The sequence below is a fragment of the Oncorhynchus clarkii genome, chromosome 1, assembly GCF_045791955.1.
Source record: "Oncorhynchus clarkii lewisi isolate Uvic-CL-2024 chromosome 1, UVic_Ocla_1.0, whole genome shotgun sequence".
In the NCBI taxonomy this organism is placed as follows: domain Eukaryota; kingdom Metazoa; phylum Chordata; class Actinopteri; order Salmoniformes; family Salmonidae; genus Oncorhynchus; species Oncorhynchus clarkii.
In genome coordinates, this window is record NC_092147.1 from 48,262,333 (window position 1) to 48,282,580 (window position 20,248).

At 43.5% G+C, this 20,248-nt stretch overlaps 1 pseudogene; it reads right to left on the reverse strand.

Moving 5' to 3' along the window:
- LOC139405771 (protein O-mannosyl-transferase TMTC3-like) overlaps positions 1-20,248 on the reverse strand; it is an 83,225-nt pseudogene that overhangs the window by 36,673 nt on the left and 26,304 nt on the right.

The window sequence follows — 20,248 nt, forward strand, 5'->3', positions numbered from 1 at the left end:
ACGCGTTTGGAGGGTACTATGGTGTTAAATGCTGAGCTGTAGTCGATGAACAGCATTCTCACATAAGTATTCCTCTTGTCCAGATGGGTTAGGGCAGTGTGGTTGTGATTGCGTCGTCTGTGGGCCTATTGGGGCGGTAAGCAAATTGGAGTGGGTCTAGGGTGTCAGGTAGGGTGGAGGTGATATGGTCCTTGACTAGTATCTCAAAGCACTTCATGATGACGGAAGTCGTTTAGCTCAGTTACCTTAGCTTTCTTGGGAACAGGAACAATGTTGGCCCTCTTGAAGCATGTGGGAACAGCAGACTGGGATAAGGATTGTCACCCATCAGACTATTGTCAATTTAATCTAGTCTTTAAGCCATATCTACAATATTATTATTATTATGTGAAATTAGTTTTAATATAGTTTAGGTGTTGTTTGGACGGGCCAGCTTGGTAGGCAACTGTTGTCTTACAGTCAGAAAATACACTATCACCTTATTTTTAGTATTTACAGTCTATGTGCTTCTGGATCAATCAACACATTTTGTGACTGATTACGATTTGCATTTGGAGTCCTGAGGTTTCTTATGACCTATTTTACCATAATAAATGCAATAATTTAGTATGGATTATTTATACAATTGAAATATCAACGGTCAGAATGACTGGCATGGCCATTCTACTAGTTATTGAATTCCAGCGCTCTGAGTGTTAAAGGAGAAAAGTGGAAACCCTCTCTTTCATCAGCTATCAAAGTAAATCACTCACTCTACGCTATAGGTGGTCCTCATCGTGAATTATCCAGAGTTATCTCCCCTCCCTATGTATTAACATCATACTATGATATTTACAATGAACAGTATGATCGCGTTTGGCAGCCGCTTCAGAGGGCCCGGGGTGACGAGCGAATAGTGCTTTTTGAGGTCGCTTTTGGTTAGATTATTGAAAGAATAATCATGGAATTCGACTTTTAAACATTAAATGCACTATGAAATAATGATATTCCAATGATGTTAGAGCTTTGCAAATGGAAATTCCACAGCCAAAAATGGTAAACATTCAATTGCCAAAAATATTCCACTCTCTCTTTCATGTCACATTGGGTAGGTAGCCTAGACATCAATAGAAAAATAGGAAATTACTATGAAATAACAAAATATTTCAGATGTGTATATTGCCTAGTTTTTATTTAATTAGTTTATTATTTTTAATTCCTTAAAGTAATCATCTCTGCTCAGGCAGTAGCAGCCAACGAGCCAGCCAGCAACTATAACATTAACTCTGTGTAACTCTTCCCATAATGTACGGTCTTTGTTCATCCTATTTAGCTAGGCTAGCCTGCCTAAGTATGCTGAAAGCTGTCTGACAAAATAATTGACTAGTTCTTCAACGTAGATAAGGCATATTTTCACAAACTCTCTCTATCCCTCTCATCATTGTGTTGTGTACATTCCTCTCTCATGTAGTCTATGTGGTCTGTGTGTATCTAACCTAACATTGCAGGCATGAAAGTGTATCCGACCCAGAAAAACACTTTTCACTGTCCGAGCCGGAAAGAACAGGCGCAATGGATTATGGTCATTGTAGTTAATTAAAACAGACATTGGTCACATCCCAAAATATACAGGCCCAGGTGCACAACTGAGCAAGTACATTAGTGTGTCTAGTTTGAGAAACAGGCACCTCACAAGTCCTCAACTGGCAGCAAGGACATTTCTAAGTGACCCCAAATCTTTGAACGGTAGTGTACAAAATGCCCAAGTGGGGACTTGGATGGTAAGATAAATCAACATAACATTCATGTAAGAAATGTAAAAAATATATAATGAAAATGTGAAAAAAATCATTATTTTGATTCTATGATTTTTGTTAATTTATTGGTAAGAATGTTCAAGGATGCAGTTTTGAAATGTAATGTTTAAGAAAACTCTTACTGTATTTTGCACTTGGACACGACTGACTACGTGTCCATAAAACCAGGGTCCAGTCTACTCACTAGAGTCCCTAGAATACAAAACAGGTGAGTAAAAAACAGAGGTCATACGAAGTGTTGCAGGACTTTGATTTTTAAAATATCACAAAAACCCAAACCCATAACCCTGCTACTTTCAGTCCAAAAACCCAAGTCCAAGATGGAAACATAGATTCATTGCGACCAGGGTGAGTTGAAGAAAAGCGCTGTAATCACCATGATAACCATTGATAGGCTATAGGTGTAAGTGGGCTGGTGAACTCTAACCTACGGCATCATGATGTTACTAGAATACTGCCTCAAATAAATACACTGCTCAAAACAATAAAGGGAACACTTAAACAACACAATGTAACTCCAAGTCAATCACACTTCTGTGAAATCAAACTGTCCACTTAGGAAGCAACACTGATTGACAATACATTTCACATGCTGTTGTGCAAATGGAATAGACAACAGGTTGAAATTATAGGCAATTAGCAAGACACTCCCAATAAAGGAGTGGTTCTGCAGGTGGTGACCACAGACTACTTCTCAGTTCCTATGCTTCCTGGCTGATGTTTTGGTAACTTTTGGATGCTGGCGGTGCTTTCACTCTAGTGGTAGCATGAGACGGAGTCTACAACCCACACAAGTGGCTCAGGTAGTGCAGCTCATCCAGGATGGCACATCAATGCGAGCTGTGGCAAGAAGGTTTGCTGTGTCTGTTAGCATAGTGTCCAGAGCATGGAGGCGCTACCAGGAGACAGGCCAGTACATCAGGAGACGTGGATGAGGCCAACAACCCAGCAGCAGGACCGCTACCTCCGCCTTTGTGCAAGAAGGAGCAGGAGGAGCACTGCCAGAGCCCTGCAAAATTACCTCCAGCAGGCCACAAATGTGCATGTGTCTGCTCAAAAGGTTAGAAACAGACTCCATGAGGGTGGTATGAGGGCCCGACGTCCACAGGTGGGGGTTGTGCTTACAGCCCAACACCGTGCAGGACGTTTGGCATTTGCCAGATAACACCAAGATTGGCAAATTCGCCACTGGCGCCCTGTGCTCTTCACAGATGAAAGCAGGTTCACACTGAGCACATGTGACAGTCTGGAGACGCCGTGGAGAACGTTCTGCTGCCTGCAACATCCTCCAGCATGAACGTTTTGGCGGTGGGTCAGTCATGGTGTGGGGTGGCATTTCTTTGGGGGGCCACACAGCTCTCCATGTGCTCGCCAGAGGTAGCCTGACTGCCATTAGGCACCGAGATGAGATCCTCAGACCCCTTGTGAGACCATATGCTGGTGCGGTTGGCCCTGGGTTCCTCCTAATGCAAGTCAATGCTAGGCCTCATGTGGCTGGATTGTGTCAGCAGTTCCTGCAAAAGGAAGGCATTGATGCTATGGACTGGCCCGCCCGTTCCCGAGACCTGAATCCAATTGAGCACATCTGGGACATCATGTCTCGCTCCATCCACCAACACCACATTGCACCACAGATTGTCCAGGAGTTGGTGGATGTTTTAGTCCAGGTCTGGGAGGAGATCCCTCAGGAGACCATCCGCCACCTCATCAGGAGCATGCCCAGGCGTTGTAGGGGGAGGGCATACAGGCACGTGGATGCCACACACACTACTGAGCCTCATTTTGACTTGTTTTAAAGGACATTACATCAAAGTTGGATCAGCCTGTAGTGTGGTTTTCCACTTTAAATTTTGAGTGTGACTCCAAATCTATATATTTGGGCTTGTGTTTTAGGTTATTTTCCTGCAGAAAGGTGAATTTGTATCCCAGTGTCTGTTGGAAAGCAGACTGAACCAGATTTTCCTCTAGGATTTTGCCTATTCTGTTTATTTTTATTTAAAAAAAGGGAGTCCTTGCTGATGACAAGCATACCCATAACATGATGCAGCCACTATCATGCTTGAAAATATGAAGAGTGGTACTTTGTGTTGTGTTGGATTTACCCCAAACATAACGCTTTGTGTTCAGGACATTTCTTTTTTCAGTTTTACTTTATTGCCTTGTTGCAAACAGGATGCATGCTTTGGAATATTTTTTATTTCGTACAGGCTTCCTTCTTTTCACTCTGTCAATTAGGTTAGTATTGTGGAGAAACTACAATGTTGTTAATCCATCCTCTGTTTCTCCTATCAAAGCCATTAAACTCTAACTGTTTTAAAAAGTCACCATTGGCCTCATGGTGAAATCCCAGAGCGGTTTCCTTCCTCTCCGGCAACGGAGTTAGGAAGGACGCCTGTATCTTTGTCGTGACTTGGTGTATTGATACACCATCCAAAGTGTAATTAATAACTTTACCATGCTCAAAGGGATATTCAATGTACAGTGGGGCAAAAAAAGTATTTAGTCAGCCACCAATTGTGCAAGTTCTCCCACTTAAAAAGACGAGAGAGGCCTGTAATTTATCATAGGTACACTTCAACTATGACAGACAAAATGAGAAAAAAAATCCAGAAAATCACATTGTAGGATTTATGAATTTATTTGGTCACCTACAAACAAGCAAGATTTCTGGCTCTCACAGACCTGTAACTTCTTCTTTAAGAGGCTCCTCTGTCCTCCACTCGTTACCTGTATTAATGGCACCTGTTTGAACTTGTTATCAGTATAAAAGACACCTGTCCACAACCTCAAACAGTCACACTCCAAACTCCACTATGGCCAAGACCAAAGAGCTGTCAAAGGACACCAGAAACAAAATTGTAGACCTGCACCAGGCTGGGAAGACTGAATCTGCGATAGGTAAGCAGCTTGGTTTGAAGAAATCAACTGTGGGAGCAATTATTATGAAATGGAAGACATACAAGACCACTGATAATCTCCCTCGATCTGGGGTTCCACGTAAGATCTCACCCCGTGGGGTCAAAATGATCACAAGAACGGGGAGCAAAAATCATGCTGGAAACATCATGCTTTGGAGCTGTTTTTCTGCAAATGGACCAGGACGACTGATCCGTGTAAAGGAAAGAATGAATGGGGCCATGTATCGTGAGATTGAGAGAAAACCTACTTCCATCAGCAAGGGCATTGAAGATGAAACGTGGCTGGGTCTTTCAGCATGACAATGATCCCAAACACACCGCCCGGGCAACGAAGGAGTGGCTTCGTAAGAAGCATTTCAAGGTCCTGGAGTGGCCTAGCCAGTCTCTAGATCTCAACCCCATAGAAAATCTTTGGAGGGAGTTGAAAGTCCATGTTGCCCAGCAACAGCCCAAAACATCACTGCTCTAGAGGAGATCTGCATATAGGAATGGGCCAAAAAACCAGCAACAGTGTGTGAAAACCTTGTGAAGACTTACAGAAAACGTTTGATCCCTGTCATTGCCAACAAAGGGTATATAACAAAGTATTGAGAAACTTTTGTTATTGACCAAATACTTATTTTCCACCATAATTTGCAAATAAATTCATAAAAAATCCTACAGTGTGATTTTCTGGATTTTTTTTCTCATTTTGTCTGTCATAGTTGAAGTTTACCTATGATGAAAATTACAGGCCTCATCTTTTTAAGTGGGAGAACTTGCACAATTGGTGGCTGACTAAATACTTGTTTTGCCCCACTGTATGTGTGTTTTACCCATGCTCCAATAGGTGTCCTTCTTGCCAAAGAATCGGTGTTTGAAATTCACTACTCGACTGAGGGACCTTACAGATCATTTAAGGACATTTTTACTCCTGAACTTATTTAGGCCTGGGGTTGAATACTTATTGACTAAAGACATTCCAGCTTCTCATTTTTAATTAATTTGTAAACTTAAAAAAAAAACATAATTCCACTTTGACATTATGGGGTATTGTGTGTAGGCCAGTGACACAAAATCGCAATTTAAATACATTTTAAATGCATACTGTAACACAAGAAAATGTGGAAAAAGTCAAGTGGTGTAAATACTTTCGGAAAGCATTGTGTAAATACTACAGACCCTAGTGAGTTACCCAAACCCACTTTTACTTCCGCACCTAGAAAAGTTCATCTAAACAAATATGTATTTCATATCAAGGGTACAGTATATACATACAGCACCAGTCAAAAGTTTGGACACCTACTCAATCCAGGGTTTTTCTTTATTTAAAATGATTTTCTACATTGTAGAAAAAAAGTGAAGACATCAACGGTATGAAATAACACATATGGAAACATGTAGTAACCAAAACACATTCTTTGCTCATTGCAAAAGAAGCTTGAAAATCTGGAACATTAGTTGAATATCAATGGAAAAAGTGTTCGAAATCGAACCGTTGGTAGTAGACTACAATCTACAACACCGCTGATAACTAACACTGGCCAACAACACAACAGCTCATTCAAGTTGCACAACTTTTAGGACTAGGGGGTTTCCCCACACCCAGATGAAGCCTATTCCTGGACAAAAAAGCACTTTCAAATGGAGATTCAACTGAAAGTGTGCAGGACTTAAAAGTAGGCTATTAATCTGGTTCTGGAAACCCAGCCTATCACGGAGAACTCAACAGTTCTAATCCCATATTAGGAAAGATTGATTATGAATGTTCTAGTTCCAGACTGCTAAGAATTACTCAGATGTTCCACACTATCATGACGCCTCAAGTGTTGAGATAAATTATAGCCTGGATTCTAACAAAAACTGGCATTTTATGTCATTTGCACTACTGTCAGGACAAACAACCATAAATGGCAACTCAAGTAGTATTATTTGGAAGATGCTATACAAAGCACAGCAACACTCCGTCAATGTAGCCAAAACAATAATGTTTCCTGTTGGTCTAAAATGAGTAGGCTATGGGGGATTTCTGAAGGGGGGATTAACTAAAATAACTTGTAATAATTGCCAAATCAAATAGGACATACAGTGGGGAGAGCAAGTATTTGATAACCTGCAAAATCGGCAGTGTTTCCTACTTACAAAGCATGTAGAGGTCTGTATTTTTATCATAGGTACACTTCAACTGTGAGAGACGGAATCTAAAACAAAAATCCAGAAAATCACATTGTATTATTTTTAAGTAATTCATTTGCATGACATAAGTATTTGATACATCAGAAAAGCAGAACTTAATATTTGGTACAGAGATCATTCGTTTCCTGTAGTTCTTGACCAGGTTTGCACACACTGCAGCAGGGATTTTGGCCCACTCCTCCATACAGACCTTCTCCAGATCCTTCAGGTTTCGGGGCTGTCGCTGGGCAATACGGACTTTCAGCTCCCTCCAAATATGTTCTATTGGGTTCAGGTGAGGAGACTAACTAGGCCACTCCAGGACCTTGAGATGCTTCTTACGGAGCCACTACGTAGTTTCCCTGGCTGTGTGTTTCGGGTTGTTGTCATGCTGGAAGACCCAGCCACGACCCATCTTCAATGCTCTTACTGAGGGAAGGAGGTTGTTGGCCAAGATCTCGCGATACATGGCCCCATCCATCCTCCCCTCAATACGGTGCAGTCGTCCTGTCCGCTTTGCAGAAAAGCATCCCCAAAGAATGATGTTTCCACCTTCATGCTTCACGGTTGGGATGGTGTTCGTGGGGTTGTACTCCTCCTTCTTCCTCCAAACACGGCGAGTGGAGTTGAGACAAAAATAGAGCTTTTTGATCTCATCAGACCACATGACCTTCTCCCATTCCTCCTCTGGATCATCCAGATGGTCATTGGCAAACTTCAGACGGGCCTGGACATGCGCTGGCTTGAGCAGGGGGATCTTGCGTGTGCTGCAGGATTTTAATCCATGGCGCGTAGTGTGTTACTAATGGTTTTCTTTGAGACTGTGGTCCCAGCTCTCTTCAGGCCATTGACCAGGTCCTGCCGTGTAGTTCTGGGCTGATCCCTCACCTTCCTCATGATCATTGACGAGGTGAGATCTTGCATGGAGCCCCAGACCGAGGGTGATTGACCGTCATCTTGAACTTCTTCCATTTTCTAATAATTGCGCCAACAGTTGTTGCCTTCTCATCAAGCTGCTTGCCTATTGTCCTGTAGCCCATCCCAGCCTTGTGGAGGTCTACAATTTTAACCCTGATGTTCTTACACAGCTCTCTGGTCTTGGCCATTGTGGAGTGGTTGGAGTCTGTTTGATTGAGTGTGTGGACAGGTGTATTTTATACAGGTAACGAGTTCAAACAGGTGCAGTTAATACAGGTAATGCGTGGAGAACAGGAGGACTTCTTAATTAAAGAAAAACAAACAGGTCTGCGAGAGCTGGAATTCTTACTGGTTGGTAGGTGATCAAATACTTATGTCATGCAATAAAATGCAAATTAATTACTTAATCACACAATGTGATTTTCTGGATTTTTGTTTTAGATTCCGTCTCTCACAGTTGAAGTGTACCTATGATAAAAATTACAGACCTACATGCTTTGTAAGTAGGAAAAGCTGCAAAATCGGCAGTGTATCAAATACTTGTTCTCCCCACTGTATGCACGCACCACTTCTGTTATTTATTTTATACGTTTTTGAAACAAGTATTTTTTTATTTTTTTTTCACTTCACCAATTTTGAATATTTTGTGTATGTCCATTGCATGAAATCCAAATAAAAATCCATTTAAATTACAGGTTGTAATGCAACAAAATAGGATGAAGTTCTGGGATTTGTCCCCTGGGAAAGATCGAACAGCGGACATATGGAGAGAGGAGGCGAAACAGAATATTGTGTTGTAGGACAGCTGAGCTGACACGACTCTCAGTTGATACCGTTTCCACAGTAACATGACATGACGAAACGTTGAAACTAAGTTGCAAGCTACTTTCGTGGCAAGGTGTTGTTGAACAAGTTTCTTATGAAACACATTCCAGAAACTGGAATCTTGCTATCTTGACATAACTGATTTGACAGAGAAATATCAGCTAGATAGGATAGGCCGCTGCAGCTATCATCAAGCTATGCTAGCTAGCTGTTGTCAGCTTGGCTAAGTACAAGGTCAGTGCAGGAATCGTCAAGAAAATGATGAACACGCTTCAAAGGAGCGTTTTGACAGATGTCACGTCTATGCTAATATGGCAAAACATTTGCTACCTAGCTAACCAACAACTGTAACAATGTATTTGAGAGACGAGCTGATTGTGCAAATTTATTTGTTTTTAAATAAACATTGCAGATGAAATGTAGTTTATATGTTGTCAACAATCGAAGTTAACCCTGTCTGTTTGCCACATAGTTGCGCACACGTCAGTTTTGTTGCTAAACAGTCAACCCATCTTTAGAACTGAATTAGCTGACCATCCTGAGATGGAAAGTCAATCAGGAGGGGAGAAAGTCCTCAACATCAAAACTTTGTTCTCTCCATAGCAAAACTAGCTTAGCTTACCTCACTGTACTCATTACTGGCCTTGTTTGTCGTGATTGAATGGCAAAGACAAACCCAAGAAACACCAACATCAAACCACACCCCCAAGACAATTGTAGTTTGCCTTCAGTCATAGCTGCTAGCATTTCTTAATGATCATTGATGAAAAATGAGGCCAAATCAGGAAGTGCAGTCGCCCTATAACATTATAAATGATCATTTGTGGTGGTCTTTGTCTCATAGGGAGGGTAAAAGCAACATTGTGAGGAAGTTCACTGACACGTATTGAGTCACAGAGAGAAAACAGTGAGGAGAAAGAAGTCATGGGTCTGTTACACAATATACACTCCTCCCATCCATTTCTCTTCCTCTATCTATGGGCAGGCAGAGGATACAGTAGTAGATTCAGGGCAGGCATCCACACTGCTGAACTTTCCAATGCACAAAATCTGCCAAGCAGGGTCATTCAGAAGAGAACATTAGTTGTGCTGAGCCAGGCTGAGGATACGGAGAAATGCTATCTGTTGGGACAAAAGATTAAAACATCCCAGGTCTCTAGTTGTATGTTGGACAGAATTTGAATCGTCTTGAAACAAGGCCAAATCTTTACTTTATAAACACAGCAGGGTTATGTCTTAGGCAGAGGCGAGTGAAACCCAACATCAAGAGGTCATCATTCACTTTACAAGCAGAGTGAGTCAAATGTTTGTCTTCAATATGGGAATTCCACACTGCTGGTTTGATGTCTTTGGTGTGCCTATAGATGTGACCTTAAATTGTTTGTAAACCTCATAACTGGCAAACTTCAGGTCAGACAAAACAAACCATACTAGTGCAGACAAAACAAACAACAAGCAGAAATATTCCACAACTTTCCGCACCACATAAGAATATCCATGTCAGCTGCCAAACGCAAACGGGAAGAGAAAACCTCTCCCAACGTTGAGAACCGATCAGTTCAATCATCCCAACCAACCTGGGACACAGTAAAAACAGATGTGCCAGAGATTCATCCTCAGCACAGAATGGACACCCCTCCCCAACAGTAGGGTCCAGGTGTACCAGATGCATGTTGGTGGCTATAGCTCCATGTATTATCCTCCATTGGAGGTCAGCTGTCCTCTTATCAATAGGCAGTTTATATAATGATCGCCAACAGCCTTTTGGAGAAGCACCTGGACCAAGCACATCCGCCCACCTCGTCGATTTTACCCCTTCCAGGGAAGAGGCATGGGACACCTTCACACATGTTCTGTACATAGCCTTCTTTCCCACCTCCTTGAACTCCCCCAGCTCCGGGGTATCGAAGGAAAGCAGCATCCCCGCGTCCTCCTCAAATGCCCCCATCGCAGCACTAACAATCAGTGCAGGGAACACATAATCCAGACCCTCCTTCCACCGATCAGAATTGGAAATGTCAGTCACATACTGCAGATGAAGCACTGGCAAGGAGTCGCAGACCTCATCGACGACCTTCCTCAGTATGCGAGATGATCGGATCCCCGCTCTTTCTCTCAGCTCCTCCAATCTGCTCCTGCTCCGCATCAGATGACCCAGCTTGGTACACCCCACGCCTAATAGGCATGAACGTAGGCTAGCTGAACCCAGAACACGGGACTGGATTGCAGTGTTATGAAAAAGAGGCTCTTCAAAAAGCCACATCCCTGGTGGCGTGTCGGTCTTACGGGACTTGACAAAGACTCTCCAAGCCTGCATAACAGACTCATAAAATGGAGTCAGGCCAGTCAAATCACCCCCCTCCAGCTTTAAGAGGAAAATATGTTTGTCTAAGCCCAAACAGCCCGCTCTCCTCATCAATATGTAGGCTGTTTCGACCTAGCTAGAACAGTCTCTGTACAACAATCTCTGGGCTGCTTGGAGCCGGAAAGCCGTGATCCTAGAGGAAATGTCCACCAGGCCTTGCCCACCCTCGTGCAGTGGCAGATACAGGGCTGCAGCTTTGATCCAGTGTTGTCCAGACCAGAATAAATTGACAAGGGTCCTCTGAAGCTCTTGTATCAGACCCTTTGGTGGCTGTAAAATCATTAGTCTGTGCCACAGGGTAGAAGCAGCAAGATTATTAGCTACCAGGACCCGTCCCCTATAGGACAGCTGGGGCAACACCCATTTCCACCTTGACAGTCTGGCACACACTTTCTCCACTACACCCTCCCAGTTCTTTTTCTGAAAGACATCGGAGCCTAGAAAAACTCCCAAAGTCTTCATTCCATCTCTGCCTCACTGAAGCCCCCCTGGTAACCGTGGAGCGGACCCCATCTGAAGCTGACCTGCCCACAGCGCTTCACTCTTTCCCCAATTGACTCTAGCTGAGGAGGCCCCCTCATACACCTTTAAAGTTTTTTAGAGAACCTTAACATCCTCACCCCCTGTAATAAAAACGATCACGTCATCTGCATACGCAGACAGTGCTATCGTGGGACCCTTCATTACACCTGGCACAGAGAAACCAGTAAGCTTCGCTCTTAAAAAACAAAGCATTGGTTCAATCGCCAGACTATATAACTGCCCTGAAATTGGGCATCCCTGCCTGAAGCCCCTTTCGACAGGGATGGGGCAACTCAAACCACCACCAACCTTCACCATACACGAGGCTCCAGCATACAGTGAATTCACAGAAAAGACAAGACAGAAAAACATCCCCAAACCCAAAGGCTTTCATTGTTTTAAACAAGTACTGGTGGTCCACACGATCAAAAGCCTTCTCCTGATCCAACGAAAGTAAACCCACATTTACATCAGACAGTTTACAAATGTCTAAAACATCTCTTATCAGAAACAAGTTGTCAACAATAGAGCGATCAGGTACACAGTAGGACTGGTCCTTGTGGATCAACAATCCCAGATACTCTTTCAACCTGTTTGAGAGACATTTAGAAACAATTTTGTATTCTGCGCACAGCAAGGCAACAGGTCTCCAATTTTTTTATGAGAGCCAAATCCCCCCTTTTTTGGCAACAGTGAAAGCACCGCACGTTGACAGGATACAGGAAGAAAACCCTCATGAAAAGATTCACACAGCACTTCATAAAAATCCTCCCCAATAGACCCCCAAAAGTGCTTATAAAACTCAGGTGGTAAACCATCGATGCCAGGGGCTCGGACTGTTGAGAGCTGCATAACTGCTGTGGACAGCTCTTGCAGTGTAATATCAGCGTCCAATGCGACTCTCTGCTCAGGTCCCAATTGAGGAAGACCGTGTAACAACTGTTCAGTACATAAAGAGTCACAATACTTATAAAGGGATGAGTAAAAATCCACGGCATGTTGACGCATTTCAATATCATTCGTGGTCACCTTCCCATCAGGGAGACGAAGGCAGACCATCTGTTTGCGTTGAAATCTCGACTGTCCTAGGTTGAAAAAAAAAGCGCTAGGAGCATCCATATCCTTGAGGGAAGCGAAACGAGACCTAATCAAGGCACCCTTCACTCTTTCATGCAGAAACGACCTCAGTTCATGTCTCTTGTCCTGTCTCTTGTCCTGTAAGTTCATGACTAGTCCAGGGTCGTTCTGAGTGAGCAGCTTCAATTCAGTAGATTTGATGTCCTGTTCAAGGGCCTTGATAGTCTCTTTAACCTCAATTTGAGACAGAGCAGTATACTGTTGACAAAAAACTCGTATTTGGGCCTTTCCAACCTCCCACCATTGTCTCAAGGACTCAAAATTCCCTTTTATACCCCTCCATTTTTCCCAAAACAACAAAAACCTGTCACAAAACATGACATCATGTAACAATTTAACATTAAAATACCAGTAAGGCGATGACCGTCGTGGACAGGACAAGTGAATATCAACAGTAACAATATGATGATCAGAGAAACCCACAGGAGTAATGGCACACTTTCCAACCCTACTACAGTATTGCTCAGATACATACAACCTGTCTAACCTTGCTGCACTGACACGACCTTCATTAATTTTTAGCCATGTGTACTGTCTAACTTTTGCATTCCTTACTCTCCACACATCAGAAAGCTCAAGCTCAGTTAATAGGCCAGACAGGCAAGTGGCTGACCGCACGTGAGGTTCTTCAGCGGTGCGATCAACAGTAAAATCCACTGTACAGTTCCAGTCACCCCCTAAAACCATACACCCCTCTTGATCACACTGTCTTAAGGTTTCCTTTATTTGATCAAATATAGCAATACGCTCTGTACCCTCATTCGGAGCATAAACATTCAAAAAAACAAACAGAAACCCCATAACATCCACCTTGACCAATAAAACCCGACCCTTGACAATCTCTGTTGTAGATACCACAGTCACCCCTAAGCCTGAGGAAAACAAGATGGCCACCCCAGCACTGAAATTAGTACCATGACTGAGTACATGCTGCCCCTCCCACCACATACCCCAGTCAACCTCATTTTCCTCATCACTGTGTGTCTCCTGTAGGAAAACTACATTAAGCCTTTTCTGTTTTATTACTTCTAATACCCAAGCCCTCTTATTCCTGTCCCTTCCCCCATTAATATTGAGAGAACCTACCCTTAGTACCTCCATATAGAAAAGAGAAAAGAAAAGCAGAAGAAACCACAGAGAAACCAACGAGAAAAAAGACACCCTATGACGCATGATCATCATCATTATTTTTTTTTTCTTCTCTTAACCTGAACACGTTTCCCACCACCTTTTGCTGCTGCAACAGCAGTAATAAATTTCCTCAAGCGAAACCGCTTCTTCTCACTCAATTGGTCTAACCCCACCGTCTTCTGTAACATCACAGCTGACCTCACAAACTTATCAACATCAAAATAATCTGCCAATTTGACAGATTTCCCAAAAGTCTGATCCAGAAACTCATTTATCTCCTCTAGATCATAAACTGAGTCCTCACCAGCAGCTGTCATATCTAAAGAGATCCATATCATTCTCCTGATCCTCAGCTGAGACCACAGACAACTGACTCCCCTCTACCACCTCCCTTTCAGCACTCCCCACTTGCACCTCATCACTCGTACCAGGCATCTCCTCCACTACCTGGGAGACTAGCCCCACCTGAACATCACTACTCATAGTGGGCATCTCCTCCACTACCTGGGAGCTTAGCTCCACATGAAAACCCTCCTGTACCTCATTACTCTTAGTGGGCATCTCCTCCACTACCTGGGAGCCTAGCTCCACATGAAAACCATCCTGTACCTCATTACTCGTAGTGGGCATCTCCTCCACTACCTGGAAGCCTAGCTCTATATGAACCCCAGCACTCTTAGTGGGCATCACCTCCACTCCCTGGGAGCCTAGCTCCACATGAACCCCCTCTTGTACCCTGTTACTCACAGTGGGCATCTCCTCCACTCCCTGGGAGCCTAGCTCCACATGAATCCCCTCCTGTACCCCGTTACTCACAGTGGGCATCTCCTCCACTACCTGGGAGCCTAGCTCCACATGAACCCCCTCCTTTACCCCAGCACTCGTACTGGGCACCTCCTCACCAGTCTGATGAACTGGCTCTTCAGATACATACTTTTCTGTAGCATAACATTTCCCTCTAATACAAGTTGCAACCCCGTGCCCTCAACACGGATAACTTGTTCCTCAGCAACAGGTGCTTGTGGCTGCTCTACCGCTGTCGGTCCACCTCTCCCTACATCAGTGGGCCCAGGCGTTACGATGACCACCTGCGCCCCTCCCTCGGCCTTCTCCCTTTTCGGGCAAGCATGTCGCTTATGACCAACATCCCCACACTCAAAACACCGTTGACTACCTGTACTAGCATAACAGCATTACCTGTTTCAACGCCGGGTGTTTGCAACCCAACGGAACAACCTTAATTGAACTGGCGAACTTCCCAAAGCGCAATAACTCGCGCTCCAATAGCTCATTTGGAATAAACGGTGGTACATTTGAAATCGTTACCCTGGTTGACGGAGAAAAAAGCGGCGTAACTTGAATAAACATTCCTTTAAGAATTACACCATGCTCAACCATCCGATCAACCAGACAGTCTTCTTTAAGAAATACCACCACAGCTTTATTCATCCGGGATGCATAAGCAATATTTTCATAGCCTACCTTCTCTCCTACGGCGACCAGAAATTCCTCCACCGTGACAGTAGCTTCAGTAACACACCTAAAGCCGTGCCGAAGTGACAGGGACGGCATCCCCATACGGGCTGCCATCCCCGCCAAAATCAGGGTAATTTCTATACGAAAGACAAAATACTTAATTCTACCACAACAACACAAAAAAAAAATAATAATAATAATAACCCTAATCATGCACAGAAGAAAACCAAAAAAAAAAGCCACCAAGAAATAGCAAACCGAAAGAAAGTTGTGAATATCTAACTCTCCACAACACACGCACTCCTTCACTCAAACAATTCCCAGCATGCACCAATCACTCCCAGCATGGAGGGAGGGAGGGAGGGAGGGAGGGAGGGAGGGAGGGAGGGAGGGAGGGAGGGAGGGAGGGAGGGAGGGAGGGAGGGAGGAGAGAGGAGAGAGAGAGAGAGAGAATAATTGACAAGTTGGGTTAATAAATCTTGGATGGTAAATGGAAGAGAGGGGAAGAGAGAGAGGGTGAGTGGACAATTAATACAAGTTGGGTTGTCAAACATGGTGAAGGAGGAAGTGATAGAGAAAGACAAATGTCAGGTGAATAAGAAAAGGGAGTAGAGTGGAACAGGCACAAAGAGGGTGAGTGGAGGCATACGCATGACTAGACCAGGAGGGTGTGGACGAGAGGAGTAACTGAGAAGATGTTTTTTTTTTTCTGAGAACCAATTTGTGCCAATTCAGCACTTATTAGCACTCAAGAAACATCCTTGCACAAATACTGTATGCTACCGTCATCTTTGTAGAGCCTCCACTACCTCCTATTTATCCTTTTCCCTTATAACTTTGAATGGACTGGCATTCATGACTCACATTCTTCGGGACCATGAGCATTATAGTGTGTCACAAATGGCTCCCAATTTCCAATGTAGTGCACTACTCTTCACCAGGGCCCATAGGGCTTTGGTCAAAAGTAGTGCATTATATAGGGAATTGGGTGCCATTTGTGATGGGGCCTCCATGGCTCTGAGGAGCACCATTCAGACGTAATCTGTAAGGGTTAAACCAATTACTGCTAGCTCCCACACATACATATTGTGATTATCCAAATATGCACCATTGTTATGTCTGGGAACTGGTTATTTTTCTGCTAACACTAATTATGCGATACAATCTGGAGACTGCCAGTTGATTAATTGATGAAGAATTTTAATAGAAACTAATCTTTAGGAATGTTATCTGCATGATGCCATCAAATGCCATCAGGCTGTTTATGTCTGTGATTGGAGATTAATAAAAAATGTCATGTTAAAATGTTCCCGAGTTCTTCTGACTCCCTGACCTTGTTTAGGCTAATACCTGGAACCCAAAACAATATTTCACATTCTATTGGGGAATTATAGAATCTGATCATCCAGGACTTAGTTTCTAGATATGTCTGCAACATATCCATCAATGCGGGTTCTATTTCCCAATACTTTTAACAACCGCTTCGCCTCCCTACAAATACCCCAGTCACAGGGCCACAGTGACTAACCTCTCAAGCTGTGAAATACAAGACACATTTCACTGCATAGATGACCAATTACATAGGCTAGGACCCCAACCCCATACATGGTTTAATGTACACTGGACGGTAACCTCTTTGTAACATGTTGTAACCTTTACATTATGCAAGACATGTTTCATGTACAGCCGACCACTGACATAGGATAAGGTCCAATCCCCACGCATATTAACATTAAATACTGCAAGGGTACAATTTATGTCTCTGCATTTGAAGTTTGAAGATAATTGACATCAGGTTATTGTTAGCTTATTGCAATTGCTTGGAGTTTCCGGGTACAGTAGCTAGCTCCTCTCAAATACAGGGAAATAGACCTAACTACTACAAAGCTGGGTGGTTAGCACTTTGTACTCAGTATCCTTTTAAAATACACTGGACAGTTGTAACCACTTGTAACCATTAGGGAAAAGTGAAAACCAGGCCACGCCTGTTCTATGCTAATGGTCCTCTGGAATGGGGTCCTGGTAACTTTCCCAGATGTGGAGAACAATGTTTTAGCGAATGTCGGCACATTGGCGCCATGACATAGGAATGTTTTCCACCACCACAAAGCACAGCTCAAACCGGTCTGTAATTACTATACTCACCAAAAAGATGCCGGTGACACTATGTTCACACTGCAATGCAATTTATTTTGTTTTTAAGACAAATTGCGCAATCAAATGATGGATAATAGATCTGATATAAATGAGTTTGTCCTCTAGCCATGTGTGAATTATGCCCTTGTTTGTGTTCCATTTCCACTTGACTTGTGGCGGTTGGTTTCACCACTAAGAAAGCAGTCATCAGAAGAGCCTGTATGTCTGCTCCATGCTATCACGGGAACTGCAACAACTGCCCTTCAAACCACAAAGAAAATATTTTGCCGCCTTAAATGCAGGTCCAATATGTATTTGGTTGCTCAATCGATCTTGTAAACAAAATTTATTTCTCACTGTATCTAGGCCTACACTTTTAAGGGCGAACAATGTTCATTGATTGGGTAACAGACAATGTACTGTTCCAAGTGGCAGGGCTACAATGAGCAGAACAGAGAATCTAGATTTCAATAGAAAAAATAATTGTATGTTGCCACGGAAACACATCCACGGCTCCACCCACCTGGTAAAGACGGGAAGCTGTGATTGGATGACCTGTACCCTGATAATGACCAGCAGCAAGGTGCTGATGATGAGGATTACGAGCTTGAGGAGTGTCTGCAGGACGGCGTAGGGGAAACCATCTTTACCCCTCAGCACCTGGAGCAGCATGGGTAGTGTGTGTGGGGGGGAGGGAGAGAAAGAGAAATAATTAACTGACTGATCAGTAAAATGGGAATCATGATGGGGTGAGGCCAGTTGTGTACTTTAGCTTTTTCATTCCAGTCTAGTCGACCTCCGGTTGAGAAACACTGATAATTTACAGTGCATTCGGAAAGTATTCAGACCCCTTGACTTTTCCACATTTTGATACGTTACAGCCTTATTCTAAAATGGATTATAGATTTTGTTCCTATCAATCTACACACAACACCCCATTACGACAAAGCAAAAACAGGATTTTAGAAATTTTTGCAAAAAAAAACTGAAATATCACATTTACATAAGTAATCAGACCCTTTACTCTGTACTTTGTTGAAGCACCTTTGACAGAAATTACAGCCTCAAATCTTCTTGGGTATGGCACTACAAGCTTGGCACACCTGTATTTGGGGAGTTTCTCACATTATTCTCTGCAGATCCTCTCAAGCTCTGTCAGGTTGGGTGGGGAGCGTCGCTGCACAGCTATTTTAAGGTCTCTCCAGAGTTGTTAGATCGGGTTCTAGTCCGGGCTCTGGCTGGACCACTCAAGGACATTCAGAGACTTGTCCCAAAGCCACTCCTGCGTTTTCTTGGCTGTGTGCTTAGGCTCATTGTCCTGTTGGAAGGTGAACCTTTGCCAAAGTCTGGGGTCCTAAGCTCTCTGGAGCAGGTTTTCATCAAGGATATCTCTGTACTTTGCTCCGTTCAGCTTTCAGCATGACGCTGCCACCACCATGCTTCACTGTAGGGATGGTGCCAGGTTTCCTCCACATGTGACGCTTGGCATTCAGGCCAAATATTTAAATCCTGGATTCATCAGACCAGAGAATCTTGTTTCTCATGATCAGAGTCCTTCAGGTGCCTTTTGGCAAACTCCAAGCAGGCTGTCATATGCCATCTACTGAGGAGTGGCTTCTGTCTGGCCACTCTACCACAAAAGGCCTGATTGGTGGAGTGCTGCAGAGATGGTTGTCCTTCTGGAAGGTTCACCCAAATCTACAGAGGAACTCTGGAGCTCTGTCAGTGACCATCGGGTTCTTGGTCACCTCCCTGATCACGGCCCTTCTCCACAGATTGCTCAGTTTGGCCGGGCGGCCAACTCTAAGAGTCTTGGTGGTTCCAAACTCCTATTTAAGAATGATGGAGGCCACTGTGTTCTAAGGGACCTTCAATGCTGCAGACATTTTTTGGGACCCTTCCCCAGATCTGTGCCTCGACACAACCCTGTCTCGGAGGTCTACGGACAATTATTTCGACCTCATGGCTTGGTTTTTGCTCTGACATGCACTGTCAACTGTGGGACCTTGTGTAGACCTTCTCCAAATCATGTCAAATCAATTGAATTTACAATAGGTGGACTCCAATCAAGTTGTCGAAACATCTCAAGGATGATCAATGGAAACAGGATGCACCTGAGATCAATTGAGTCTCATAGCAAAGGGTCAGAATAATTATGTAAAGAAGTTTTTTTGTTATACATTTGTAAAAAAAAATCTAAAAACCTGTCTAGCTGTGTCAATCAATTGTGTGTAGATTGAGGAAAAACATGAATTGAATCAATTTCAGAATAAGGCTGTAACGTAACAAAATGTGGAAAAAGTCATGGGTCTGAATACTTTCCGAATGCACTGTATACCCAGATGAATCAAGAATCTTTAATAGTTAGGAAACTTTTTCAAAATGAAGGCCTCTGGCTTTGGCTCTCTGATGGTTTTGTGTCATGTAACTAATTTGTCTATTTTTGATCAAGGGGAAGGATAGCCGACAAAACAGCTGCTCACCATCATTCCATCTCAAGTACCCTTTTTGTGGTAAAAATGGGAGCCAGCCAGTTAAAAAAAAAAAAAAAGGTCTCATAACTCAAATCTATTACTGGGGTTTTGAGTGAGGGCGTGACCGTGCAGTGTGATGGTTGGAGCAACAGCGTGTTGCAGTGTGGAGTGAGGTTACCGGCGCTGGCCCGCGATGTCTTACCCCTTGTGCAACAAACACCTCATGGCAATGACTGTGATTCCCTGCTCCTTGCATAATGTGGCTGCAGCCACCAAAACCACGGTCACAGCAATGGGCGTCCACACTAGAGAGAAAGTCAAAAAAGGAGAACATAGAGAATGGGATATTGCCAGATGTCATAGTCATACGCACAATCATATCCTAATAAAAAAACT